Source organism: Theropithecus gelada, chromosome 17 (assembly GCF_003255815.1).
Source record: "Theropithecus gelada isolate Dixy chromosome 17, Tgel_1.0, whole genome shotgun sequence".
Lineage (NCBI taxonomy): Eukaryota > Metazoa > Chordata > Mammalia > Primates > Cercopithecidae > Theropithecus > Theropithecus gelada.
Genome location: NC_037685.1, coordinates 54428721 through 54442048, shown reverse-complemented (window position 1 = coordinate 54442048; position 13328 = coordinate 54428721).

Genomic DNA, 13328 nt, shown 5'->3' with positions numbered 1-13328 from the left:
TGAGTTTGTGTCCTTTGTAGGGACATGGATGCAGCTGGAAACCATCATTCTCAGCAAACTATCACAAGAACAGAAAACCAAACACCGCATGTTCTCACTCATAGGTGGGAACTGAACAATGAGATCACTTGGACTCGGGAAGGGGAACATCACACACCGGGGCCTATCATGGGGAGGGGGGAGAGGGGAGGGATTGCATTGGGAGTTATACCTGATGTAAATGACGAGTTGATGGGTGCTGATGAGTTGATGGGTGCAGCACACCAACATGGCACAAGTATACATATGTAACAAACCTGCACATTATGCACATGTACCCTACAACTTAAAGTATAATAATAATAAATTTTAAAAAAAAATTAGCTGGATGTGGTGGCACACGCCTGTAGTCCCAGCCACTTGAGAGGCTGAGGTGGGAGGATTTCTTGAGCCCAGGAGGTCAAGGCTGCAATGAGCTGTGATCATACCACTGCACTCCAGTTTGAGTGATAGAAGGAGACCGTATCTCAAATATATATGTGTGTATGTATCTGTGTCTGTGCGTGTGTGAGTGCATATATATTTTTATATGTGCACTCATCTGACCCTCTTTATATAAAGCTCCTACAAATCAGTAAGAAAAGTTGGTGTCTGATCCAACATGTTAAGTGCTTGGAAGTCATCATTCCCATGCATACAAGGAAGAAGCTGAATAAACTGAAAATCAGAACGCTTCTTAGATCCGTCAAGAATTAAGGTCATAGGAAAACTGCTGCCCTGAAAACTGGAAAGGCAGACAGGCAGATACAGAGAATCACAGCTTACCAGAGTAGAAACAGAAGAGGAGGAGCCCAAAGCTGGAGCTGGTATCAGTAGGAACACTTCAAACTGTAATTGCTGGAGGCTGATTGCCACAAGCTTGAAAGTTAAGAATTCATCGAAAAACTCTCCTATGAATTTTCTTACAGGAGTCCCCACACTTTCCTGAGTTTTACCTTCAGGAACCCTACCAGGTTCTCCCTGTGAAGATCTGAGAAAAATCCTCTTCTATTTCCCTCAAGAAGAGGGGAAAAGTGACTATTTCGAAATATGCCCAGGGTTCTCTCTTCTTAGCAAGGCCTGCCCTCAAGGAAAACTATTTGAGCAGAGCCTAACCAACCTGGGGAAGGGGAAATACACAACTCCAGCCCCTTCTAGCCTTAAACGTGGAGATAGAGAAATACCCAGCCCAGGCTCACTAACAGACTAATCATAGTAATCTAGAACACATCTCCTCTAAACCTTATCACTACATCACTACAACTAAACTGCACTACACTAGAACTAAAAGAACTGCAAGACTCAGACACCAGGAATCTCTAGGGAATCCCAAAGACAACAGGGCAGACTGAAACAAGGACATCAGAGGACATATTAGCCTCTGACACCTACAGCTACAGCAAAGAGTCAACACAGCCTAACCCCTAGCCTGGTAAATATAAAACCTCACACTAAAGGCCTGTCTACCTCAGTCACTTTTATTCAATATATTATGTCTAGCTTTCAACAAAAAATTACAAGACATGCTAAAAGTCAAAAAAGTACAGTCTGAAGAGACAAAACAAGCAAGAACTAGACTCAAAAATGAGAACAGAAATTTTGGAATTATCACACTGAAAACAATGATTAATTTGCTAAAGTCTCTAATGGAAAAAGTGGACAATATGCAAGAATAGATAGGTAAGGTCAACAGAGAGATGGAAACTAAAGAATCTAAAAGAAGTGGTAGAAATCGAAATGACTATGACAGAAATGAAGAATGCCTTTCTTCATTTGTCAGTAAACTGGACAAAGCTGAAGAAGTAATTAGATGATTAGGGAGCTTGAAGATATGTCAACAGAAACTTCTGAAGCTAAAATCCAAAGACTTTTTTAAAGATTGAAAAAATAGATCAGAATATGAAAGAACTATGAGATAATCATAAAAAGTATAAATATTCTAATGAGTATGCCAGAAAGAAAAGAAAAATAAATGGAAGAAAATTGGAAATAATAATAGTTGAGAATTTTTCAAAAGTAATTATAGACTACAAACCATCAGCTAGGAAGCTCAGTGACCACTAAGCAGGATAAATACCAAAAAAATGTACACCCGGGCATATATTCAAACTGCAGACAGTCAAAAATAGAATATCTTGAAAGAAGCTAAGGTGGAGGGGGGGGAGTGGGGGACACCTTTACTATTGCTATGGTTTGGATGTGGTTTGTCTCCACCAAAACTCATGTTGAAATTTAATTGCCAATGTCAACAGTATTGAGAGGTAATAGGGCCTTTAAGAGGTGAGTCACAGGGACTTCGCCCTCACAAAGGGATTAACGCAGTTCTCATGGGACTGGGTTAGTTCTCTCAAGAGTAGGTTGTTATAAAGTGGGTTGGCCCACTTCGTCTTTCTCTTTGCATGCACCCGCCTCCCCCTTCACTTCTCCACCATGTATGATGCAGCGTGTGGCCCACACCAGAAGGTGACCAAATTTAGCTGCCCAACCTCCAAAATTATGAACTAAACAACCCTTTTTCCTTTGTAAAGTACTCAGTCTGTGGTATTCTGCTACAGCAACAGAAAATGAACTAAGACAGAAAATTGGTAACAACATTGGGGTTGATGCTGTAACAAATGCCTGGAAATGTGAAAGCAGCTCTAGAACCAGGTAATGGGTAGTGTCTAGAATTTGAAGGAGTCAGCTAGAAAGACCCTATACTGTGAGCAGAGCATTGAGGGAGATTCTAGTGAGGGATCAGAAGAAGACAATGACTAGGGAAAGTCTGGAACTTCTTAGAGATTACTTAAGTGGTTGTGACCAGAATTCTGATAGAAGTATGGACAGGAAGAACCATTCTGATGAGGGCTCAGATGGAAATGAGGAACAACGTATTGGACCCTGGAATAAAGGCATCCTTGTTATTCAGTTGCAAAGAACTTGGCTGCATTGTGTTTATGCCCTAGGGCTTTATAGAAGGCAGAATTTAAGAGAGAAAACTAGAATATCTGGTGGAAGAAATAGCTAAGCAGGAAAGTGCTCAAGACACTGCATGGTTACTTCTGGCCACTTACAGTGAGTTACAGGAGCAGCAGGAAGCAGAGTGGAAAGATTTGGAAAATTCATAGTGTGGCCATGTAGGGAGCAAAAAGTCAGTACAAAGATGCAGCCAGACAACTGTTTGCTAAAGAGATTAGCACACACAGAAAGAGGCCAGGTTTTGTTCATCAGGACAATGGACGAATGGTCCTGAAGGCATTATAAAGATCTTGGAGGTTCCTCATCTCATCACAGACTCAGAACCTTAGGGCCTTGAGGGCAGAACAGCCTTGCTGCCTAGGGCCACCTCCAGACTCCCGTTCCCCACATCCCAGGGAAGCAGTCCTTGCTTCCCACGTGACCCCAGGTGCAATTCAGGCCACTGCTCAAGAGGGCACACACCATAAGCCTTGGTGGTGTCCATGTGGTGCTAACCCTGCAGGTGTGCAGAATACAAGAGCTTTGGAGGCATGGTTTTTTCCACCTAGATCTCAAAGGATGTCACAGAAAGCCCATGGGACCAGCAGAAACTTGCCTCAGAGGCAGAGCTGCCACAGAGTCCCCACCATGTCAATGTCTAGTGGAACCATGGGAGTGGGGCTGCCACTGGGACCCCAGAACTGTTGAGCCACCAGCAGCATGCAACACCTGCCTGAGATAGTTAGAGGCGCTGGGAGAATGGCCACATAGTCTGTACCCAGCAGTCTGCCTGAAGCCTCAGGAGTTTACCCCAACCCATGTGTCCAAGAGGTGACATATGGTGTGAAAGACTATTCTGGAGCTTTAAAAATTTCATGTCTTCCCTGCTGGATTTGGGGCTTGCTTGGGGCCTGTTACTCCCTTCTTCCTGCCTACCTCTTCCTTTTACAATGGGAATGTCTACCTCATGCCTGTCTCACCATTATAGTTTGGAAGTAGATAATTTGTTTTGATTTTACAGGCTCATAGCTGGAAGCAGTTTGCCTTAGTCTCAGATGAGACTTTGGACTTTTGAGTTAATGCTGGAACACATTAAGATTTATGGTACTACTGAGATGGAATGACTGTATTTTGCATGTGAGAAGTATGTGAGTTTTGGGGGTCTGAGGCAGAATACTATGGATGTGGTTTTTCCCCTCTAAAATTAATGCTGAAATTAAATTCCCAACATAACAGTACTGAGAGGTAATGGAGCCGTTAAGAGGTGTTTGAGTCATGGGGGCTCTGCCCTCATGAAGGGATTAATGCAGTTCTCAAAAGACTGGATTAGTTCATTCAAGAGCAGGTTGTTACAAAGCAGGTCAGCTGGCTTCATCTTTCTCTTTGCATGCACCCGTGGTCTGCCATGTTATTACACAGCATGAAGCCCTCATCAGAAACTGACTAGATCTAGACGCCCAATCTTGGACCTCCCAGCCTCCAGAATCATGAGCTAAATAAACCTATTTTGTTTATAAATCACTCAGTCTCAGGTATTCTGTTATAGCAACAGAAAGTGGACCCCTATATAAGAACAAGGGTAAGAATTACATCAGACTTATCTTCAGAAACCATGCAAGCAAGAAGAGAGTGGAATGAAATATTTAAAGTGTTGAAAGAAAAATATATCAACAATAGAATAGAATAATCAGTTTACAGAAAATGAAATGCAAACGTTTCTTAGACATTAACAACTATGCTTAACTCTGTTCATAATAAAAGAAATGCAAAATAAAATCATGTCAGTATACCATTTTTAGCCTGTAAATTTGACAAATATTAAAAAGTTATATAAAACAATGTGTGTTAGAGTTTGGGAAACCAGGCATTCTCATATATTACTAATGGAGATTAAATTGACACAGTCTTTATGAAGGGGCACTTTGGTAAATTCTGTTAAAATTCCAAGTACATGGACCCTTGGACTCAGCAATTTCTCTTCTAGAATTTATCTTATATGTGTCTATGCATGCATGTGCTGAAGATTCTACACTGTGACACTCTATGCAGTAGTGAAAGATTGCAAACAGCTGTGTGTCCATCCAGAATGACTGATTAAGTGAATTACAGTAAACCTATAAAATAGAATCTAATGTAGCTTGTTAAAAGAAAAAACAGGGAAGCTTTTTGGATACTGGTAGGCACAAATTGTCAAAGAATATTAAGGAAAAAAAATACAATGCAGAACAGTGTATATGGCATGCCTTATTTGTGTCCTAAGGAGAAACCTTTTATATTTACATATATCAGTAATATCTCCAGAAATATATACAAGAAATAATTACAACAGCACTGGCTACCTTTGGAAAAGAAAATTGCATAGCTGGGGGACAAGGGGTGGGAGGGGGAATTTTCACTAATACACTTTGTTGAATGTGTTATTTACAAAAATAATAGAGTTTAACTTTTCACTATAATTACATATTCCTGTCTGAAAGGCATGGAAGTACCGTGCCTGATGCAAAGATCTTGTGAGCAACTGCAGAAAACGTCATAATTAGGGACCACTTTCACCCGACATACCCCAGGTGTGTGCGCGTGGATACATCTCCAGAAATGTGAAAAGACAAACCCATCAGGCCTTTGGGGATCTTGGCAAGTTCTGCTACTTTCCAGCTTTCCACTGTAACTCTTGTCTTTCCTTAGCCATGTCTGGCTTTTTTCCCGGTCATTTTTCTTTCCAGCCTCTCTCTATTTCTCCTGTCATAAAAGATGGCTGACAAAGCCCTGGGATTTTCTTCACTTACCGCTGTCCCCATATTACATCACATTGCTGGTTCAAACTGCCCCATCTCCCTCTCCGAGGCCAGCCTTATGGCCAGTAAAGCTGCCCAGCTTCCTCATGTGGCCACCTCCTCTTCATCTGCCTCTTCATTTCCATTGCACTTCACTCTTCTTTTAGTCTCACTCGAGCATAACCCATTTTAACTTTTCCTACCTTCATAATATAGATGGGGCATAAGTAATATTAACAACAATTATATTTATCAAGCGTACACTGTGTAAAAGAACTTCACATATTTCATTTAACTTCATTACACTACAAGCTCAACAGTGTTATCTCTATTAGTTAAAGTTGAGGAAACTGGGGCTTTGCGAGGTTAAGATGCTTGACCAAAGTCACACAGCTAGGAAGTAATGGGCAGGATTCTAACACAGACCAGACCTTTCAACACCACAGCCTGGGTTCTCTGTTACTTAGTCCACTGGAACGTAAGAATGAGCTAAAACAGTTTTTTTAATCTATTACATAGCTAGCTTCCAAAGAACGTGTGAGTGGAGAAGACCTTCTCCCTTTTTTGCGAAGACATCTTTAATATTTGCTTCTTTCGGCCAGGCACAGTGGCTCACGCCTGCAATCCCAGCACTTTGGGAGGCTGAGGCGAGCGGATCATGAGGTTAGGAGATGAAGACCATCCTGGCTAACGCAGTGAAACGCCGTCTCTACTAAAAAAATACAGAAAATTAGCCGGGCGTGGTGGCGGACGCCTGTAGTCCTAGCTACTTGGGAGGCTGAGGCAGGAGAATGGCATGAACCTGGGAGGGAGAGCTTGCAGTGAGCTGAGATCACACCAGCCTGGGCAACAGAGCTAGACTCTGTCTCAAAAAAATATATTTTTTTATATTTATATATATTTATATATTTTCATATATTTTTTATATATATATATATATTTGCTTCTTTCTTGAAGTTGGTGGGATGCTCCCAGTATTCTCCAAGGATGAGTAGAAACAAATTGCTTTTCACTGTTACTGCCATGATCTCCTGAAATTAATGTCCAACTACGTACATCCACGGTCAGTTCTCAACCTACTCAATTGGCCTCTCAGCAGAATTTGGCAGACTTAATTACTCTCTTGGCTTTCATATGCTTTTTGTTTCATTTGTCATCTATGGCAGATGAACACATTCTAAGTTTTCCTCCTCCATCACAGATCGTTTTTTCCGTTTCCTTGGCTGCATCTTCTCAATATCCAGCATTTGGAGTATCCAACAGCTCATTTCATCTACTCCCGAAGCTTTACATGCCATCCACTCACTGAGGCTTCCCAAACTACATCTCCAGCCCTTCCCTACTCCAGTGTTTACCCAGCTGCTTCCCTGGCATCTCCACTCCATATTCCAGGAGACCTGCAAAACCCAACAATACACAAGTGAAGCACTTGCGTCTCCCCAGAAATTTGGGCTGCAGGTGTTCCCTGTCTCAGCAAACAGCACTGCATCCACGTAGCCACCCATCCAAACCCTAACAGTTCTGCTTTCAAAGAAGATCCAAAATCCAACCATGTTCTGCCATCTTCTCTGATCCCATGGTGGCTCCAGCCACCAGCATCTCCCCCTTTGGATTACTGCAGTGACTTCCTCACAGTCTCCCTGGATAGGCGTCAAACCCACATGCCACACGACATAAGCCCAGTCGCGTCACTCTGTTACCCTCATACTGATTGCCTACAAGAGCATTCGCTAGCTGACTCCACCTCCCGCCATCATTCCATCTCCTACCGCCGTCTCACGTGTTCACACTACTCCTGCAAGATGGATCTCCTCATTTTTTCTCAAGGTCTGGCACGTTCCCATCTGCTGGCAGACCTACTGGGGGATTGCTTTTCCCTCGACTGTCCATGCCTTGTTCCCTGGCTTCAGTAAGCTCTCTGTGGAATTGTGACCGCTCAGAGAGGTTTGCTTTGGTCACTGTAAAATAACCCTTCACCTCTCACCCACTATCACTATTTTCCTTCATATTATTATTATATATTTAATTATAATGATTATATATTTAATTAGTTATAATAATTATTACTGGCTGACATATTTACAATGATAAGACAGGCAAGGACCTCGCTGTTGTGGAGCTTACATTCTGTGGAAAGAGACAATAAACAAGTCAACAGGATAATTCTAGAGAGTACTGAGTGCTATTAGGAAAACAGTGCTGTGGAAGGGGCTGAAACTCTGCTTTCTAGGGCTTTCCAAGAAGATGACACTTAACTTGAGACTTGAATGACAAAAAGGATCTGGGCTTGCTAAGATTTGAGTACAGTCGTCCACCCTTATCCCAGGTTTCACTTTCTGCAGTTTCCATCACCCACTATCATCTGAAGTCTGAAAACATTAAATGGAAAAATCCAGAAATAAACAATTCATGAGTTTTAAATTGCACACACCATTCTGAGTAGCACGATGAACTCTTGTGCTGTCCTGCTCCATTCCGCCCGAGACATGAGTCATCCCTTTACCCAGCAGATGCACGCTGTATACACTCCCCACCCATTAGTCACTTGTAGCCATCTTGGTTATCAGAAAACATGTAGTATATGTAGGGTCCGGTACTATCCACAGGGTCAGGCATCCACTGAGGGTCTTGAAACGTATGTCCCATGGATAACGGGGGGAACCTTTGTAAAGGGAATTCCAGTGGAGGAATTACTGAGCACAAAGGCCATGAGGCAGGAATGAGCTTGAAATGATTGAAGCATAGAAACAGCAGTGGCAGAATAAGTGAGGATCCCAGTCGTGTGAAATGAGTCGGAGATAGACATGGACCTTATCTCGTAGTGCCATATAAGCCTTGCTCGGGAGTTGAGTGTTATTCTAAGCATGATGAGCAACGCTTGTGATGGATAACGATTCCCTTGAAAGAATCCACAGGCTATACAATGCAGTTTCTTCACTTTTCAAACAGAACAAATGCTAAGTAAGCAGTGTTGAATAACAATTATGAAATCCTCTGCCTGGAACTTGAGTAACTCTCATTAGAATCACAGTCTTTACGTTTCCTCACTAATTATCCTTTTCCAAAACCCTATCTCCCTCCCAACACCCGCCACACACACCTGGTTCCTCTGCTTCTACTTCTCTCCAACTTAAACCTAATTTATACTCCAACTCTCACTGAGTTATCTGTCTATATTCTCTTCTTCTCCATTTGTTTCCAACTCTTCCCTTTGTTATCCTCATTAATGAGGATACTAAGTTTAATGGAGCATTGGTCTGCTTTACTTCTTATAGTCCTATGCTTTTTTGTGATTCAATGAATAATTACCAAGTTACCATTTTTATAGGAAGTATGACCTTAACACATAAGACATAGGAAGCATTGAAAAACTATAAAAGTATAAATTATATTGATATGGTTTGGCTGTGTCCCCACCCAAGTCTCATCTTGAATTGCAGCTCCCATAATCCTCATTTATTATGGGAGGGACCCAGCAGGAGGTAATTGAATCATGGGTACAGGTTTTTCCCATGCTATTCTCATAATAGTGAATAAGTCTCATGAGATGTGATGGTTTTATAAAGGGCAGTTCCCTGGCACATGCTCTCTTGCCTGCCACCATGTAAGATGTGCCTTTACTTCTCCTTCACCTTCCACCATGATTGTGAGGCCACCTCTCCAGCCATGTGGAACTGTGACTCCATTAAGCCTCCTTTTCTTTATAAATTATCCAATCTCAGGTATTTCTTCATAGCAGTATGAAGATGGACTAATACAATATTAAGAATAAAATAATATTAGATATGACTTAAATGTGAAGAAGTCATATATCAAATATGATGAAGGATGAGTAAAAAAGAAAAATGGTAAAAAGAAAATTATTAAAGAAGAGCATCTAACTCCTATTATCTCTCTGCCAACAAAAATTTCATGTCATTAAATAATTGCCTTTATAATTAGATCAGAATTTCTTTACAATAGGAGAAAATATCCAGAAAAAAATTTCTGAGCATATACTTTGTATAAGACATTGTGATAGAGTTTGTTTGGGACATGCATACTACATATAAAACATGGTTCTGAATCTCAACTTTTGTTATGGCTTGTATTTACTTATGTTTGTGCTTGCTTTTATTCCATCCTGAATTTCCCTATTTTCATCTGGAATCATTTTTTTTTCTTCTATTTAAAAAATCTTTGTGGTTTTTCTTTTAGTGTGAGACCTACCAGCCACAAATTCCCTCCAGTTTTGTTAGTCTGAAATGTGTTCATTTCACCTTTTAAGGACATTTTCACCAGGAATAGAATTCTTGGTTGACAGTTATTTTACTTTACCATTTTAAAGTTGTCATCTTACTGTCTTTAACTTCTGTATCTTTGGATGAGATGTCAGCTGCAAGTCTTATTGTTGTTACTTTGCAGGTGATGTGTCTTTTATCTCTGGATGCTTTTAAGATTTTTCTTTTTTAGTATTTAATTTTTCAGCAGGTTTAATGTGTTGTCCCTAGATAAAATTTCTTTGTGTTTACTCTCCTAGGAGTTTTCTGAGCTTCTTAAATCTATAATTAATGTCCTCTCAATTTGGAAAATTTTAATCATGTTTTTTAATATTGCTTCCCTATTTTCTCTCTTCTCTTTTTCTGGGACTATAATTAGGTGTATGTGGGACCTTTTTATTTCTATTAGTTTTTCTCACTGTGCTTCAGTTGGGACTTCAGTTTGTGTATTTTCTATTGACCTGTCTTCCAAATCACTAACCTTAGTCTCTACTCTGTCCCTTCTGCTATTAAACCAATTCACATAGCTCTTAATTTCAGATATTGGCTTTTTTCAATTCTAAACTGTCCATTTGAATTTTTAATAGATTCTCATTCTCTGGTGAAATTTTCCATATTTTCATCTGTTGTTTCCATCTCTCTCTTTCTTTTCTTGAACATTATTTTAAAAGTTCCTATCTACTAATTCTAATAGTTTTATCATGTGGTCTGGTTCTGCTGTCTTTTTTGTCTCTTTATTATCATTCACATTTTCTTGTCCTTTTGCATGTCTATCTATTGTTAATTGTACGCCAGACATTGTGCATAAAACTGGAGCCGCCAAACTGTGTTATATTCCACCAGGGAATGTGTTTTGTTTTGTTTTTTCCTTCTTTTAGACAGACTGGGTAGAGGCTATGCACCTTAATCCAGTCAGGAATTGAATTGAGGTGTGGCGTGGTTACAGTTTTAGTAAGACTTCATAGATCTTTGGTTCATAACCTGTCCCTTGGGTATACCCCTCTCAGACCTTTGATGGAGAGTCTGGCGGGTATCAGTTTCCTCAATCATGAAAGATTGTGAGAAATCTATCTCTATCCTTCAGAGGTTTTCAGACAAGCTCACCAGTCTCCTGGCCCCAGAAAATTTCAACATCTGGCAAAGGTCTTAACGGGGAAAACAGTCATGTGCTTAAAGCAGGCTCTACCCTCTAGGTGCTTCTTGTTTCTTAAGAGCATAAGCCTGTGGGAGGTTTCATTTTACTTTAGACATTTTCAGACTCACTCCTCGGTATCCTGTAAGGTCCAAGAACTCAGCAAATATCTTGTGAAGAAAATCAGTTCTGAGTTTGAACCACTCCAGGTTTTCAATTCATCACACTCGTCTCATGTTGGTTACAGCTTTGCTGGTTTGTCTTTCCTTCACAAGGACCCTCTGCCTGAACCAAGTCCAATCCTCATCCTGTGTCCAGAATCAACAAATGGCCCTCGGGCCAAAGAAAACTGTCAATCATCAGCTTACCTTGGAAGGGTTTACCCCTCTCTGTAATTTTAGTTCATCTAGTACTCGTTTCTTCCACAACTCTCTGAGGTTTTAAAAAATATGATTTTTGTAATTTCTCCAGTTTTTTCTAGTTGCTGCAGTAGGACCAGCTATAATCTATCCAAAAGTAGTAGCCTCATATTTTATTTCTGAAAATGAGAAAATTATTATATCAGGTATTCTACCCTGTATTTCATAATGTTTTATAGTTTTCAAAGGTCTTGCACATTCACTATCTCAATAAAACCTTTTACTAAGTCTGTGATGTAGGTAAACCAGGGTATCCGAGTCAGCAGGGAGTCTCTGAAGTCACACCACCTGAGCACAACTGTCCATGTGAAAGGCAAGGAGGGCTTTTCCAGGTTCTTCTGAGGCCTAGCTTGTCTACACTCTCTCTAATTTAAGGACATACACATAAATAGAAGAAATTCACCAGGCCAAAATCTTCAACAGAGTTGCTTTTTGTTTTTTTGTTTGTTTGAGACAGAGTCTCGCACTGTCGCCCAGGCTGGAGTGCAGTGGCGCGATCTCCACTCACTGCAAGCTCCGCCTCCCGGGTTCCTGCCATTCTCCTGCCTCAACCTCCCGAGTAACTGGGACCACAGGTGCCCGCCACTACGACCGGCTAATTTTTCCTGTTTTTATTAGAGACAGGATTTCACCGTGTTAGCCAGGATGGTCTTGGTCTTCTGACCTCGTGATCCATCGGCCTTGGCCTCCCAAAGTGCTGGGATTACAGGCGTTAGCCACCGTGCCCGGCCCAGAGTTGCACTTACTAGTGTTTGTTTATAAGACTGCATGAATGCAGATTCAAGCTGAGATTTAAACTTACTCCCAAATCATTTTCCTAGATCTTGGTGAAGGCAAGTTCATAACATTTATGAAACAATCACCTCAGGCAGCATTTTCCACTGGGTTGCTGACTGGAGAGAACAGGAAATCAAAAATAGCATTCCAAATTTTTCTAAGGCTAAAATTGTGCCCTATATGAACCTTCTGCCATGTTAACTCTATGACTTATCCTGGTGTGCAGACTCACCTCTTAACATCTGTCCTGGCTTCTCAATATTACATAGAACTGAGAGGATGTGTTTGTGCTTACTACCTCTCTAGAGAGCCTTACCAAGCTGATGTTTCAAAGACGTGGAATGGAAAACATCCTTATATATCTTCTAGATAGCTTTTGTAACCCAGCAAAGCTCCTTTCGTTGTGCAGGGTAGTTGCTACTCAGCTGAGCTAGTCTTTGGCATAGTGGTCAGCAACCCTTAGGTATTGTCCTCTGAAGGAAAGCCAGAACGTCTCAATGCTCAAAACTTCTCCACCAGCACTAGCACAATGTTTTTAAAAACCAGAGGGGAGAGGAGAGCGAATCTTGTTCATGAACTAGCCAGAAGCAGAAGACACACAGTTAATTTCAAGTTGTATATAAGCCTTTACTTAAGAATAACTGAATAGCACGGATACCAAGAAAAGTAGGAAAATATGGCCACTCTTGCAATACACAGGAGCTACTTGAGGACAAAGGAAGTGAAACTGTGTTTTAAAATGCCCATAATGGTAATCCTTCCTTCTCTGCAGTGCTATAATCTGATCAGGTACATATTTTAATTATCACCCATATTTGGGATTGTTGACTTTCGTGTTTGTTTCAACATGTTGAACACACAGTGAAAAGACAATGAAAATTTCTTAGTATTTCTAAGCAGAACCAAACAGGGAGAGAAATCTGTATTTTGTATCACTTCTCACCTGAAACATAAGAACTCCCCCGATGGTGCCGAATATTAATCTTTGAACATTTCCTTAACAATAGCCAAA